The sequence below is a fragment of the Mesoplodon mirus genome (genome assembly GCF_964341445.2).
Source record: "Mesoplodon mirus genome assembly, contig: SUPER_14_unloc_5, whole genome shotgun sequence".
Lineage (NCBI taxonomy): Eukaryota > Metazoa > Chordata > Mammalia > Artiodactyla > Ziphiidae > Mesoplodon > Mesoplodon mirus.
Genome location: NW_028295698.1, coordinates 752,794 through 769,865, shown reverse-complemented (window position 1 = coordinate 769,865; position 17,072 = coordinate 752,794).

Here is a 17,072-nt window from a genome sequence, read left to right as displayed (position 1 = left end):
GTAGAGAGACAAGAAAAAGACCTTAAAAGATAGAAAGGATTTGCCAAAGAAGAGAAAGCAAAAGAAATGATTCCGAATGGGTTAACCTGCAGCTAGGAAGTTAAGGAAGATTATTGATGGGTGAAGACTATGGAATAAAGTGAATAAAATTTCTCAGAAGTTGCTGAGAATATGGTAAGCAGCATGATTATCAAATTATGAATTGGCTGCAATGGCATTCTAGGGGGACACTAGGAAGGTGAAGCAAATGTTCCTGAGATGACAGTAGCAGGTGGAAAGTTGTTTCAGGGGAAGATCAGTCTTGCAGAGGGTGTATCAGAGGAGGGCAAGTGTGAGCAAGCAAGGAAATACTAAGTGTATACGGTTCCTTCACTGCGTGCACCCAGCCCCGCGGTCAGCCTTGAGAACAAGCAGGACTTCAGGTACTGGAGCTACATTTCAGTCATCAAGACTTGAGAAGACACCCTTAACTCAGGTCTTCTCTTCAAACTCCATCTTTCCTTCTTGACCTTCATTTGGCCTCTTCCCTTACCCTCCAGCTGTGGACTGAGGCCACAGAGCAAGATGGGTCACTAGTGTCCTCCATCCCCTGGCGACTGTGGTTCACATCACTGGAGTACCAAAGGCAATAACCAAGTAACAGACACAAGAGTGTATGAAGAAGAAGAGATTCTGATAAGGCTTTCTGTGACAGTGTGGGCCAAGTCGGCTCTATATGGCTGGTATCACGTGAATTATGAGCAGCCTTAGGGGAGAAGTTCTCAGAAGGCAGAGCCTGGCTCTCGAGAGGCTCTGCGTGCTCACAGCCCACTCCAAGACCTCAGTTACAGCTTCGGCCCCCAATATCTCTCCCTCTGCCTGCTCACAGTTTTTGAAGTCTTCTTTCCTCCACATTTCTCTTGAGAGGTGGAGGAGGAAGATGAGCTTCAGGCCAGCTCAGACTCCCCTGGGATCCCAGCAGGATGCCTATCATTAACCTCCCACCTTCTAGGAAGCTCCTAAGATCTTCACATTTGGGGCAGTTCTCATTTCAGCTGTGCTTCAATTTGCTGGCTGGAGACGGCCTGTTGGAAGGTGGCTAAAAGCAAGTAGCAATCCTTCGGGCAGCCTGGCCCTTCTCGACTGTCAGTCATCTTCAGGGATATTCTGGGAAATGTTGTTTGTTCTAGAGAAGGGAGGGAAACAATCCAATTGTCCACTAATGCTTGAATGGAAAATAAATGATGCTATATGCATGTGATCACATAATATCAAACAGTCAAAAATCAAAGACCTAGATCTATATGGATTCACGTGGATAAATCTTGAAAACATAATATTGATTGAAAGAAAATAAGATAAACAATGTTAGATTGTGATAACAGGTATGTAAGTGTTTAAATATTTAAATCAATTCAACATATTGCTTCTATATATACAGATGCAAGAAAATAAACTTTATCCAAAGAACACATTATTTACATTTAATATGCTCATTTATCTAGGAGACCCAAAAGAACCCACAGATAAACTAGCAGGAACTAATAAGACGGTTCAACAAGGCACACACATACAAGATCAATAAATTTTAAAAGTCAATCAGGCTCCTCTACACTGGCGATAACAAATTAGAAACTATAAAAGAAAATAAGAAAAAAAGAAGATCTAAAAATTGTCACAAGAGCCGTATAAATTATTTAGAGCTAAGCATACGTAGAAGGCAATATAACTAAGGAACTGAGTACGAACAGTTAAACTCCGCCCAACCCAAGGTTAGGAAAAGACTGTTGTTACTTTATGAGAACAGACCCTCTTCTTAAGGAGCAGATCAGTAAGTGAGAGTGAATCAAAGAAACACAGCATTTGAAAAGTCAGCTAGTCCAAGCCTCTTGATCGCACATACAGAAGCTGAAGCCCAGATAGGTTGAGTTACTTGCTAAAGGGCCCAATGTCCTGACTCAAGGACTAGCATTTTTCACTCAGTCACAAGACACAATCAAATGCAGTACCTTGGAAAGAGATGGGGAAAAAATGAAGAAATCAATTATATAGTTCCTCATCTTTAAGTACAGAAATAGCCGTGACAAAATTACACGTATTGAGGGAAAATTGAAGTGCAGTTTAAAATGTCAATAATCCACAGGGAAACTGGAGACCATTTAAAACATTCATATTAAATCTCTCTAGAAAAGACATGAAAAGATCTCCAATCAAAATGTGAATTTTATAATAGACATGGTATGATACAATTTATAATAGATATGGTAGGAACCTTTCCCTTTCACGGGAAAGCTTCGGCTGGGAAAAAGGAATTGTTCTTGAAAATGGGGCCTGTGCTATTGCAGACACTGTGCTCAACCTAGGTCCACCGAATGCTCTGATGTCATCACTGAGGTCACAGAATTCCACTGTGAGCCTGGCAACCTTGCAAACATAACAGCCCTGGTGAGCACTAGGCACTACTGCTGGTTCACCAAGTGGTACAAGTTTTTCAGCCATTTAGGAGACTTGACTATTTTTGTTTGTATTGAATCATTTCAACGGATTGCCCAAGAGCCAAGAAGGGCCAACCTGTAGGGAAGAGGAGGAGTTGGACATCTCTTGAGGCATCTTCTAAGGGAGACTTCTAGTTGGTACGATGGAACGGCGACAAAAGAGGAAACATCTGGAAAATGAAGAGTCCCAGGAAACTGCCGAGAACGGAGGAGGTATGTGGGGGGCAACTTGTCTGGGGCACATGGGTTTCTGCCAAACTGAAGCTTCTCTAGGAAGCGGGGGACTGAGAACGTGTCACCTGTGAAGCAGGGAGCGAGAGACCTTGTCTCACTGATGCTGCCGTATCTATCCGGAGGGTCCCTGTGGTGTGAGACGGCACAGAACGGCCAGATGCCCCCTGGGAGATGGGAGGTCAGCTCCGCTGGTCTGAGGACTCTCTCCTGGGGCAGCCGGGCCTGGAGCTTTGTCGGACTCACAGCAGGCTGCATCCTGCTTGCACAGACCTAGAGGTGCAGCTTTTCTCAGTCCCCGATTTCTCTCTTATGCTCTTGGATCTTTCCTAGGGGTCATGAGGTGGGGGATGTGAAGGATGCAAGGATGCTGAGAGAGACCCATGAGTTGCTTGGCCTCTTTTACCAAAGTGGAAAGAGAAGCCCCATGAGTTGAAGGCCCTGTTGAAAAATATCTTGACAAGTGGAATGCACTTTGAAAGAAGATTGTTTGTCTAGGGATGGTGTCATATTGAAAGCAAGGAGGTTTTATTCCTTCAACAGGAAGAATTTCCCAAAGGAGATCAAGGGAAGGGAAGGGTTTTCCAGAAACTGAGACCGCGTGAGCGGGGGTGAGAAATGGCCTCAGGGTCCTGCGGGGAGCTCTGAGAGCCACGGGCCACGTGGTGCCTGCGTGCATTAAATGTAGACGAGGAGCTTGCCCTGGGAGAGGGGTGGTCACCCCAGAGCTCCAGCTAGAGGCCTCTGCCCCAGATTAGAGCCCAGTAGCTCCTACCAGGCCCAGGGCCCTGGAGACTGTAGGATGGGCCCTGGGAATGGAGCTCTAGACAGCAGGCAGATTTCCAGGCAGTGGCTGGGACAGGCTGGGGAAGGCAATGACTGCCCCTGACCATTCAGAATATTTTGCCCTATGTTCCTGTGTGTGTGTGTGTGTGAGTGTGTGTGTGTGTGTGTGTGTGTGTGTGTGTGTGTGTGGTAGTGCAGAGAAGAGCGAGATGAATGGGGTTAGAGTGCTTACCAGATATAAAGTCTGCGTGGTAAAGTTCTTGTCACCCTGCCTGGACCTGGCTGACACTCGGTGTACGTAAGAGTGTATACAGAATTCTTGTTAGGGTTGTTTTATGAGACAGTAACTCATACACCCATGTACACTCTGATGCAGCAAAAATATCACACACCCCACATATAACTTCCTTAGTAAACCACACACAGCACATGGAGGTATATACACGCATCCCTCCTATACTACGTTCTCATACAACCCACCTGTATCACAATCCTCTCCTCCAACACCAAACGCTGGAGATGAGATATGTATATAGACACACACACTATATATATAGGACACACACACACACACACACACACTATATACATGTATCTCCTCAACTCTTGCACAAACACAACTAACTTCAGCCATCTCTAAATACCTCTATAAGAACCAGTCACGTGTCATACACACCACACTTATAACACATTCTTGAGTAATGCCAGACCCGCTTTGTACAAACCACAGTAAACCACAGTCTCAGTAACCCATGTCAGGATTGCCAGAGAAAATATGGGCTATCCAGTTCAATTTGAATTCTAGATAAAGAACAAGTAATTTTTCAGTATCCGTATGTCCCACATATTGTATGGGCTATACTTACACTAAAACTAAGTCAGGCCAAATACTGCATGGGAATACTTACACTAAAAGATTATTCTGGGTTTATCGGAAACTGAAATTTAACTGGGTGCCTTGTATTCTTGTTCGCTAAGTCTGGCAACCCTTATATACTTACCACCAGCTGATGTATTATATATTTATTGTAGTTTTGTTTAGTGTGTGTCTTCCCCTACTAGAATGTGCAGCGTTACCAAAGACTACAACAATGGAAGAGTGCCGGATACACAGGAGTAGCTGCTTACTGAATCTTGGTGAATGAATGAATGAACACACACCATAAATACAAGCCACACCATGTAATGAGGAAACGTTACATGTCCCAGAATTCCTGACTTGTGAACAGAAACCATGCACACAAAGGCCACAGACACAGATAGACACATCTGCACTGTGCTCCCCATGCCAACCCCACACTTACCACAGACTTAACTGATACACGTCACTCACTCTTCCCACACACTCACAGTCACCACCGAGGCCTACATTACCAACTAGACAGTGAGAGAATAAGTATTGATTGGAATTAAATCCTGGAGGATCCACTGGGAACCACACTCTCAGCTGTGTGTATTCACTGCACCTGACACGTGTCACACACTCAGTAAATATTTGTGGACAGAGGACTGATGAACCCACCCTGAGCCTTTCATTCCTCCCTCAGGAATCTCGAAGTCACAAGAGGATCCCCCTCGGCTTGGATCCACTGTGGTGGCCCAAGGCTGCAGCCCAGGGGCAGTGGAGGTCTCCTCTGCCTCTAAATACTTCTTCTGTACTTCTACTCTGCGCAAGCTCAGCTACGCTGGTAAGGGCGTGGGGCTCCTCAGGTGACGGGGTGCTTGGCTGTGAAGCAGGAGGCACACAGATCCCAGGGAGGCTGAGAGGAAATCCAGGGTCATCAGAGGTGATGAGGGCTCTGTGGAGGAGCCTGGGCAGGATGGCTGAGCTGTTCCGAGGGCGTGGATGCCAGCTGAGTCTGGGGGTGTGTGTGTGAATACTGCTACTACCATGGTGGGGAAGTCAAGGAGCAGGGGCCGGAAAGGTCTGGGCTTGAGGTGGAGGGAAGAGGGACCAGATTAAGCGTCTTCAGAGGAAAATGTAGGCTTTGTCTTTGCCTTTGCTTCCAGAGAAGGACAGAGTTCTGCATCATACACCTCCAGCCTGAGAGCAGGACCATCCAGCTCAGGTGCACACAGCTCACACATACACGTGCCCTCCAGGCACAGCCCTTCTCAGTGCACATCAACCCCAAGCACGTGCTCCACAGTACTCTCCTGCACTACAGCCCCATTCCACAAGGAATGCACCACCGATATTCCCAAACTCACACTCCTCATCGTACACGCATCCAGCCGCATCCCTCACATACTACAGCCCTCACCACCATACTCCACACCCCTGTATACAGACACCGCTCCAGTATACCCCCCCACGCACATGAAAAGCCCACAGATGACACCACATACACCACTCCGTCCTACGGCCAACGGACACCAAGCTCACGACATTGCTATGTCGTGCCAATGTCCCTCTCTCGTCTACCACACCTGCTCCCTCAGCTTCCGGCATGGCCCATGCATGTTATTATGATTTTAATTTCCTTTTTCAGGAATCCGGAGATTTCATCGAGACACTGCCCAGCCTAGACCACCCCTAGCCCAGGATCAGGAAGAAGGAGAGACCGCTTCCCCATCACACTGTGTCTCCTCCTCACCCTCTTCACCCTGTAAGAACTATCTGCACCCAGACAAAGAGGAAAGGGGCATGAAAATACACTACATGCAGGTACAAATGAACAAGGGTGTCGCTGTCTCCTGGAAGACAAAGAAACCCTTGGAGTTGCCTGAAAAGCAGCTGACGATAGAAGAAGTGACCCTTCCTGAGGATGTGTGCGCAGTAGCCACTGACCCCTCTTCTGATGTGTGCACCGAAAGCCTCCTGTCTGACAGTGAGCCCACTGGGGAGGAGAAAGAGTATGAGGAAAGGGCAGAGCCAGGCAGCCCATCAGGGCCACCTGCCGTCGAGGAGAGACCCAGCGCCAAGACAGCGGACTGGATGCTGACCATGGAGACTGGCTTCAGGTGCATGGCCTGCTGCCGGGTCTTCCCCACCTTGGAGATCCTCCAGCAGCACGTGAAGGGCGGCGTCCTGCAGGGCTTCAGCTGCCGTGCCTTTCATCTCACCCTGGCCCAGCGGATGGGCAATGTGGAATCCGAGAGCACCCCTGAGGAAGAGGACGAGGAGGAGGAGGAGGAGAACGAGGAGGAGGAGGAGGAGGAGGAGGAGGAGAAGGAGGTAGAGAAGCAAGAAGAAAAGGAGAATGAGGGAGAGCAGCCCACGGGGGAAGGCCCCAGCCCAAAGAGACCCCGCAGGCAGGGTCTTTTCTCTCCTTTGAGTTCCAAACAGCAACTGAGATTCATGGGACAGAAGATCCTGGAAGACGGTGTGGCCGTCCCTTGGAAGAGGTAAGGCTTGAGGCTGGCAGTCTTCTGAGCCTATGTCACGAGGGCCCAGAGGAGTCTAAGGGAAGGGGCCGCACACATGTGCTGGTTTACCTAATGGCTCTGCAGTTGCATCAAATGGGACACACCCAGCACTAAGAAAGGCATTGACCTCTGTTGACGTAAACAAGAAGGTGGAGCCTTTTCCTAGGAGTTTTCTCAGGGTCTGCACGATGGACCTCAACTCTTAGAGGACGTACTGCCAGCAGCTCCTTCTCGGCAGAGAGAGCCAGGAGTGGTCTCAAGAGAGGACAGGGGCCCTTGCAGGACCAGAACTTTGAGGTCTGAGAGCCTTGGGCCTGAGCCGAGATCTCACCCGGACCACTGGACCTAGCCTTCTGTGACAAAGGGGAATATGAAAGAGAGTCACGTGGAAATGAGGTCCCCCGAGATCTGGAAATGTTCCAGAACCTTCGTTGCGTGGTAGTTGATCTGGAGCCAAGCTCACTGTGGTGTGTGTGGCTCTGAGCATTAAGGCAATGCTGGAGGGTAACCCTGACCAGCAGAGCTTGGAGTGCTTCTTGTCTCTTCCTGTTCTACCTCATTTGTTTTATCCCTTCCAGGGAGAAGAAAGGACCCTCGGGAGAGTAGCAGACAGAATGCCGTGGTCTGAAGGAGGATGAAGGGACCGGCACTCAGTCTAACATCATATGACAATAGAAGCGTCCTATGCAATAAAGGCCATTTTCCAAACCTTTCCTGGAGCTTTTATTTAATGACATTTTTCTATCTATGCATCTATCTGTCATCTACATCTGTATCTTTCAAGGTTTGTGAACAAGCTTTCACATAAGCACTAGAGACGTCCACCAGCATTTTCCAGAAGAGGCCTGCAAATTGCTGGGGACTCCTCACAAATAGGGAACGGCCACAACCCCTGCCACACAGACTATGCGCGTGGCCCTCCTGACGTACTCCCACTCTCTCTCTGAATTTCCCAACGTCTGAGATGAGGGTGCTGACTGGAGGCAATGATCACGTGCAGGCTGAATCTTCTCCAGATTCTGATTCTCTTCCTGGGCATATCGTCCTTAAGCACAGTCTCCATGTCCCTGGCCACACTGATCTCTCTCCTTCAGTCCTTCCCTCCCTCCCTCTCCTGCCTCCCAGTGCAGAGAATACTTTTTTGCATTTGAGACGACATTTATTTTTGGTTCACAGAATTCTCACCTGTTCTACTGTGGCCTCCGTTGTGAACATTCCAAAGCTGAGACTTTTCTGTTTTTCTCCCTCATTTCTGCTGAGTCTTTACCTTCCTAATGCAGTGAACTCACAGTGCCTAGCTGACTGGATGGGGAAAAAAATCCAGGGAGCAAAGAGAAATAATAAAAGAATATATCAGTTAATTTTTCATAGTGTTATCCAACTACATATTTTTAAATTTTGGAATAATATTAGGAATCTTCTCTTTATAAAAAACTGAATTATCGGGCTTCCCTGGTGGAGCAGTGGTTAAGAATATGCCTGCGAATGCAGGGGTCATGGGTTCGAGCCCTGGTCTGGGAAGATCCCACGTGCCACGGAGTAACTAAGCCCGCGTGCCACAACTACTGAGCCTGCGCTCTAGAACCCGTGTGCCACATCAACCGAGCCCACGTGCCACAACTACGGAAGCCTGCGTGCCTAGAGACCATGCTCCGCAACAAGAGAAGCCACTGCAATGAGAAGCCCGTGCACCACAGCCAAGAGGAGCCCCCGCTCACTGCAACTAGAGAACACCCGCTAGCAGCAACAAAGACCCAATGCAGCCCCAAATAAATTAATTAATTTTTAAAAATTGAATTAGTTTCAAGGGTACAATGTATAAAAGTACAATAAAAGCCCCCCTTCATAACCCCCCAACCCCACTCTCAAGATGGAATCGATATGCTGTGATACAATTTATAGTCGTAGTACTACTCCTCCTCCCACCACATCCGAAATCCTCTGAGCCAGGTGCAGCAGCTTCCTTTCACAATGCTAGGACCCGCCACAAGACACATGATAATCCCTTTGGACATTTCAAGGAGCGGCACCAAGGGAACAGTACCGGGGAAATGCCACTGACAGCTCAGAATATCCATGGCATTTCTAGAGCCTCGGCACTGCTCTCGCTCTGGGAATGAAGGTCCAAAAAGCACATCGGAGAATGTTCATAGTTGTAAACAAGCTCCACCTTTGAAACACAATCTACATAGAACCACATATACAAGCCTGCACGATGGATGAAGCCAAGGTCTCCTCCATGATTTCCCTTCTGACCACCTTATTGTCTCCTCAACCATAAAAGGTGAACTTGAAACTCAGGACCTTGCCTTGTCACCAGAAACATCCAAGCTTGGATCAGTCTTTCTAAGACCAGATACTTGCTCTCTGAACTATTAGAGACTTGTCACATACACACAGGTAGAACAGGATTATTTCTATCTACCTGGGGACTTGGAGTCTTTCACATTGCTCCTGTTAAAACTCTCACAACAGCAAAACTTTACCTACAAAGGGTTCAAGCTATGACACTCCCAACTTCCACAAACCTCCTCAGCTCTGGTGAGTCACATGCAGCCAATTCCAGGAATTGGAAACATGGTTGTGAGGATGAAACTGACTTTGGGGCTCCCCTTGGATATGGTCTTCCAGACTTACCAAAAGGCCATTAAGAGGAAGGTTTACCCCACCTCAGGGAAACCCGAGGCAGTACTTGCAGTCAAGGGCTGGCCATGGCTTCTGAGCTACATCCAAAAAGAATTTCATACTGTACCTGGATCTGCTGAAGCCATTTCTGACTGTCCGAGAGCCAGCATGTACCACTCCTCAACTGCCTCCATTGTGGATCATCAGTAGGGCTGTCAGATTTAGGACATAAAAATACAGGATACCCAGTTAAACTTGAACTTCACATGAATAATGTCATTATTTTTAGTATAAGTAGATCCTATGAACTATTTGGGGCATACTTATCTTCAAAATGTACTCGTTGTTTTTCAAACATTCATATTTAACTAAACAGTCTATATTTTATCTGTCAACCCTACTCAGCAGAAATGATGGAGGCTCATAGAGATCCAGGAGACGCCTCAGCGCCTCCTCAGCTTTTATTTCTACGTCCTGGACAGCGAGCACGAACCTTCCACTCCCAGTCAGTGGCTAGAATGGAGGATATTCTCTGTTTTAGAGCTTTTTCTACTTGTCATTGTTATTATCTTCCTTATTTTAAAGAGATGTTTATTTTTTCCCAATCTTAATAGCTCATCCAAAAGTATTTCAAAGTTCATTAGAGAAGGGAAAAACAATATGGTTCTGAAAAGTGAAGGAAACCGCCTGGTGTTTAGTAAAGAAGTAGTAGGGAGACTGAAAAAGCCAAACTTAATAAGCAGATCTCTCCAAGGGTATTTTCAGAGCTTGATACACTCCCACACCCTGAAAATATTATTACATCAAGAATGTAGAACTGTTAACCAAATGTAAGGCTCCCATATGATTCTATCAAACTGAGGATGCTTCTTTACTAAGCAGTGAGCACACTTGCTGTCCCAGGGACCTTGGCAGTTGCAACGTAGGGCTCTTCCCTTTGGGATGGAAACAGCAAGTTTTCCTGTGGTCTACACGCTGGCCCCAAAAATACTACACTCCCAATACTTGTCAACTTTAAGTATTTTTCTACATATCTCCATTTTTCTGTTACTATTTGGACTACATCCTAGACTTGACACTACATAAATTGCATTCAAGAAGCTATTTTTAAAAGTTGGTAGGAAACCTTAAATCTATGGCTTGCAGTCCCTGGCTTACTTTCATCCAGGTGCATAAGGGTTTTCAAAAGTAGTCAGGTTAGTTACCCTGTATCACAGCCCCACGCTTGTGTCACAGATATAAAAATGGAACATGATATTTAAGGTTTTAGTTGCCAAATCATCAAGCCTCCCAGACAGAGGCAATAGAGCAAAATGATTACAGAGGCATGGATTTTGATTTGCTCCAGTGTCTTGGGCAAGTCACTTGGCCTCTGTATTTATTTGTACTTATCTGCACTTATCTGTCACTTGGGGGTCATAATTGTACCTGGTCCATGGGTACGCTGTACAAATGATCTGTAAAGTAGTTACAAGAAACCGACACAGAGTAAGCACTCCACAGACATTGGCTATTAGCTATTGGAAATAGTTCTCCGTGAAACAGATGACATTATCCGTGGATGACTCGGTGGGAGACAGTGAATCACAGAATCACAGCATGTTGAAAGTGACCTAGTTCACACTCTAATGTGAAAAGAAGAAAAGTGTGCATGGGTAGAAAATGTCTGAAACTTTACACAACAAAGAGTTCATCATGTTAACTTGGAGGATTAGAATAAATCAGGAAAGGAGGAAAGAAAAACTTGAGTGTAATTCAATTTCTCTATCATTTGTGTTTCTACACTGAGACTCTGAATACACTGGAAGTGCAATTTTTTTTAATGTGGCGGGATAAAGGTTTTCAAGTTTTCCTGATCCATCCGTATTATTATCTCAGAATTGCTGGCATTTCTTGCCATCTTTGGATCTACACCCATGTGAGTCAGTGGGCCATTCTGGACGGAGGAGATAATAGAGCAGAAGTGAAGTGAGAGAAAAGGAGAGACAAGATTTTCTCTTTTCTCTTCAAAGAGGAAAGGTCTTTGGAATGGGAACAACTCACAACCAAACTTTGGGGAAAGGATGTGATGGAAAATGAGACAAACATCCTACCCCTGTGATGAGAAGGATTCCCTGGGCTGGATGGAGGGAGGTCACAGGTGGCTGGACAAGGAAACCAACTAGGGAGAAACACACACAAGTGCAGAGCAAACACCCTGAGGCCACTCAGCCTGACTCCATGCAAACATGTGTCCAGCAGACAGCCCTTCACCTGTGGCTCCCCAGCAAGACAGGTACCTCGGGGGTGCCAACTCATTCTGAGTCCATTATGCCTGGCCATTCATAAACCGCTGTCTAACGTGTGAGGAATAAACTCTCAATGTTTATGAGGAAATTGGGGAAGGAGATTGAAAGGTTACTTAAACGAAAAAAAAAGAAGTTCAGGAAGGCAAGATGGTAGAGAGACAAGAAAAAGACCTTAAAAGATAGAAAGGATTTGCCAAAGAAGAGAAAGCAAAAGAAATGATTCCGAATGGGTTAACCTGCAGCTAGGAAGTTAAGGAAGATTATTGATGGGTGAAGACTATGGAATAAAGCGAATAAAATTTCTCAGAAGTTGCTGAGAATATGGTAAGCAGCATGATTATCAAATTATGAATTGGCTGCAATGGCATTCTAGGGGGACACTAGGAAGATGAAGCAAATGTTCCTGAGATGACAGTAGCAGGTGGAAAGTTGTTTCAGGGGAAGATCAGTCTTGCAGAGGGTGTATCAGAGGAGGGCAAGTGTGAGCAAGCAAGGAAATACTAAGTGTATACGGTTCCTTCACTGAGTGCACCCAGCCCCGCGGTCAGCCTTGAGAACAAGCAGGACTTCAGGTACTGGAGCTACATTTCAGTCATCAAGACTTGAGAAGACACCCTTAACTCAGGTCTTCTCTTCAAACTCCATCTTTCCTTCTTGACCTTCATTTGGCCTCTTCCCTTACCCTCCAGCTGTGGACTGAGGCCACAGAGCAAGATGGGTCACTAGTGTCCTCCATCCCTTGGCGACTGTGGTTCACATCAGTGGAGTACCAAAGGCAATAACCAAGTAACAGACACAAGAGTGTATGAAGAAGAAGAGATTCTGATAAGGCTTTCTGTGACAGTGTGGGCCAAGTCGGCTCTATATGGCTGGTATCACGTGAATTATGAGCAGCCTTAGGGGAGAAGTCCTCAGAAGGCAGAGCCTGGCTCTCGAGAGGCTCTGCGTGCTCACAGCCCACTCCAAGACCTCAGTTACAGCTTCGGCCCCCAATATCTCTCCCTCTGCCTGCTCACAGTGTTTGAAGTCTTCTTTCCTCCACATTTCTCTTGAGAGGTGGAGGAGGAAGATGAGCTTCAGGCCAGCTCAGACTCCCCTGGGATCCCAGCAGGATGCCTATCATTAACCTCCCACCTTCTAGGAAGCTCCTAACATCTTCACATTTGGGGCAGTTCTCATTTCAGCTGTGCTTCAAATTGCTGGCTGGAGACGGCCTGTTGGAAGGTGGCTAAAAGCAAGTAGCAATCCTTCGGGCAGCCTGGCCCTTCTCGACTGTCAGTCATCTTCAGGGATATTCTAGGAAATGTTGTTTGTTCTAGAGAAGGGAGGGAAACAATCCAATTGTCCAATAATGCTTGAATGGAAAATAAATGATGCTATATGCATGTGATCACATAATATCAAAGAGTCAAAAATCAATGACTTAGATCTATATGGATTCACGTGGATAAATCTTGAAAACATAATATTGATTGAAAGAAAATAAGATAAACAATGTTAGATTGTGATAACAGGTATGTAAGTGTTTAAATATTTAAATCAATTCAACATATTGCTTCTATATATACAGATGCAAGAAAATAAACTTTATCCAAAGAACACATTATTTACATTTAATATGCTCATTTATCTAGGAGACCCAAAAGAACCCACAGATAAACTAGCAGGAACTAATAAGACGGTTCAACAAGGCACACACATACAAGATCAATAAATTTTAAAAGTCAATCAGGCTCCTCTACACTGGCGATAACAAATTAGAAACTATAAAAGAAAATAAGAAAAAAAGAAGATCTAAAAATTGTCACAAGAGCCGTATAAATTATTTAGAGCTAAGCATACGTAGAAGGCAATATAACTAACGAACTGAGTACGAACAGTTAAACTCCGCCCAACCCAAGGTTAGGAAGAGACTGTTGTTACTTTATGAGAACAGACCCTCTTCTTAAGGAGCAGATCAGTAAGTGAGAGTGAATCAAAGAAACACAGCATTTGAAAAGTCAGCTTGTCCAAGCCTCTTGATCGCACATACAGAAGCTGAAGCCCAGATAGGTTGAGTTACTTGCTAAAGGGCCCAATGTCCTGACTCATAGACTAGCATTTTTCACTCAGTCGCAAGACACAATCAAATGCAGTACCTTGGAAAGAGATGGGGAAAAAATGAAGAAATCAATTATATAGTTCCTCATCTTTAAGTACAGAAATAGCCGTGACAAAATTACACGTATTGAGGGAAAATTGAAGTGCAGAGTTTAAAATGTCAATAATCCACAGGGAAACTGGAGACCATTTAAAACATTCATATTAAATCTCTCTAGAAAAGACATTAAAAGATCTCCAATCAAAATGTGAATTTTATAATAGACATGGTATGATACAATTTATAATAGATATGGTAGGAACCTTTCCCTTTCACGGGAAAGCTTCGGCTGGGAAAAAGGAATTGTTCTTGAAAATGGGGCCTGTGCTATTGCAGACACTGTGCTCAACCTAGGTCCACCGAATGCTCTGATGTCATCACTGAGGTCACAGAATTCCACTGTGAGCCTGGCAACCTTGCAAACATAACAGCCCTGGTGAGCACTAGGCACTACTGCTGGTTCACCAAGTGGTACAAGTTTTTCAGCCATTTAGGAGACTTGACTATTTTTGTTTGTATTGAATCATTTCAACGGATTGCCCAAGAGCCAAGAAGGGCCAACCTGTAGGGAAGAGGAGGAGTTGGACATCTCTTGAGGCATCTTCTAAGGGAGACTTCTAGTTGGTATGATGGAACGGCGACAAAAGAGGAAACATCTGGAAAATGAAGAGTCCCAGGAAACTGCCGAGAACGGAGGAGGTATGTGGGGGGCAACTTGTCTGGGGCACATGGGTTTCTGCCAAACTGAAGCTTCTCTAGGAAGCGGGGGACTGAGAACGTGTCACCTGTGAAGCAGGGAGCGAGAGACCTTGTCTCACTGATGCTGCCGTATCTATCCGGAGGGTCCCTGTGGTGTGAGACGGCACAGAACGGCCAGATGCCCCCTGGGAGATGGGAGGTCAGCTCCGCTGGTCTGAGGACTCTCTCCTGGGGCAGCCGGGCCTGGAGCTTTGTCGGACTCACAGCAGGCTGCATCCTGCTTGCACAGACCTAGAGGTGCAGCTTTTCTCAGTCCCCGATTTCTCTCTTATGCTCTTGGATCTTTCCTAGGGGTCATGAGGTGGGGGATGTGAAGGATGCAAGGATGCTGAGAGAGACCCATGAGTTGCTTGGCCTCTTTTACCAAAGTGGAAAGAGAAGCCCCATGAGTTGAAGGCCCTGTTGAAAAATATCTTGACAAGTGGAATGCACTTTGAAAGAAGATTGTTTGTCTAGGGATGGTGTCATATTGAAAGCAAGGAGGTTTTATTCCTTCAACAGGAAGAATTTCCCAAAGGAGATCAAGGGAAGGGAAGGGTTTTCCAGAGACTGAGACCGCGTGAGCGGGGGTGAGAAATGGCTTCAGGGTCCTGCGGGGAGCTCTGAGAGCCACGGGCCACGTGGTGCCTGCGTGCATTAAATGTAGGCGAGTAGCTTTCCCTGGGAGAGGGGTGGTCACCCCAGAGCTCCAGCTAGAGGCCTCTGCCCCAGATTAGAGCCCAGTAGCTCCTACCAGGCCCAGGGCCCTGGAGACTGTAGGATGGGCCCTGGGAATGGAGCTCTAGACAGCAGGCAGATTTCCAGGCAGTGGCTGGGACAGGCTGGGGAAGGCAATGACTGCCCCTGACCATTCAGAATATTTTGCCCTATGTTCCTGTGTGTGTGTGTGTGAGTGTGTGTGTGTGTGTGTGTGTGTGTGTGTGTGTGGTAGTGCAGAGAAGAGCGAGATGAATGGGGTTAGAGTGCTTACCAGATATAAAGTCTGCGTGGTAAAGTTCTTGTCACCCTGCCTGGACCTGGCTGACACTCGGTGTACGTAAGAGTGTATACAGAATTCTTGTTAGGGTTGTTTTATGAGACAGTAACTCATACACCCATGTACACTCTGATGCAGCAAAAATATCACACACCCCACATATAACTTCCTTAGTAAACCACACACAGCACATGGAGGTATATACACGCATCCCTCCTATACTACGTTCTCATACAAACCACCTGTATCACAATCCTCTCCTCCAACACCAAACGCTGGAGATGAGATATGTATATAGACACACACACTATATATATAGGACACACACACACACACACACACACTATATACATGTATCTCCTCAACTCTTGCACAAACACAACTAACTTCAGCCATCTCTAAATACCTCTATAAGAACCAGTCACGTGTCATACACACCACACTTATAACACATTCTTGAGTAATGCCAGACCCGCTTTGTACAAACCACAGTAAACCACAGTCTCAGTAACCCATGTCAGGATTGCCAGAGAAAATATGGGCTATCCAGTTCAATTTGAATTCTAGATAAAGAACAAGTAATTTTTCAGTATCCGTATGTCCCACATATTGTATGGGCTATACTTACACTAAAACTAAGTCAGGCCAAATACTGCATGGGAATACTTACACTAAAAGATTATTCTGGGTTTATCTGAAACTGAAATTTAACTGGGTGCCTTGTATTCTTGTTCGCTAAGTCTGGCAACCCTTATATACTTACCACCAGCTGATGTATTATATATTTATTGTAGTTTTGTTTAGTGTGTGTCTTCCCCTACTAGAATGTGCAGCGTTACCAAAGACTACAACAATGGAAGAGTGCCGGATACACAGGAGTAGCTGCTTACTGAATCTTGGTGAATGAATGAATGAACACGCACCATAAATACAAGCCACACCATGTAATGAGGAAACGTTACATGTCCCAGAATTCCTGACTTGTGAACAGAAACCATGCACACAAAGGCCACAGACACAGATAGACACGTCTGCACTGTGCTCCCCATGCCAACCCCACACTTACCACAGACTTAACTGATACACGTCACTCACTCTTCCCACACACTCACAGTCACCACCGAGGCCTACATTACCAACTAGACAGTGAGAGAATAAGTATTGATTGGAATTAAATCCTGGAGGATCCACTGGGAACCACACTCTCAAATGTGTGTATTCACTGCACCTGACACGTGTCACACACTCAGTAAATATTTGTGGACAGAGGACTGATGAACCCACCCTGAGCCTTTCATTCCTCCCTCAGGAATCTCGAAGTCACAAGAGGATCCCCCTCGGCTTGGATCCACTGTGGTGGCCCAAGGCTGCAGCCCAGGGGCAGTGGAGGTCTCCTCTGCCTCTAAATACTTCTTCTGTACTTC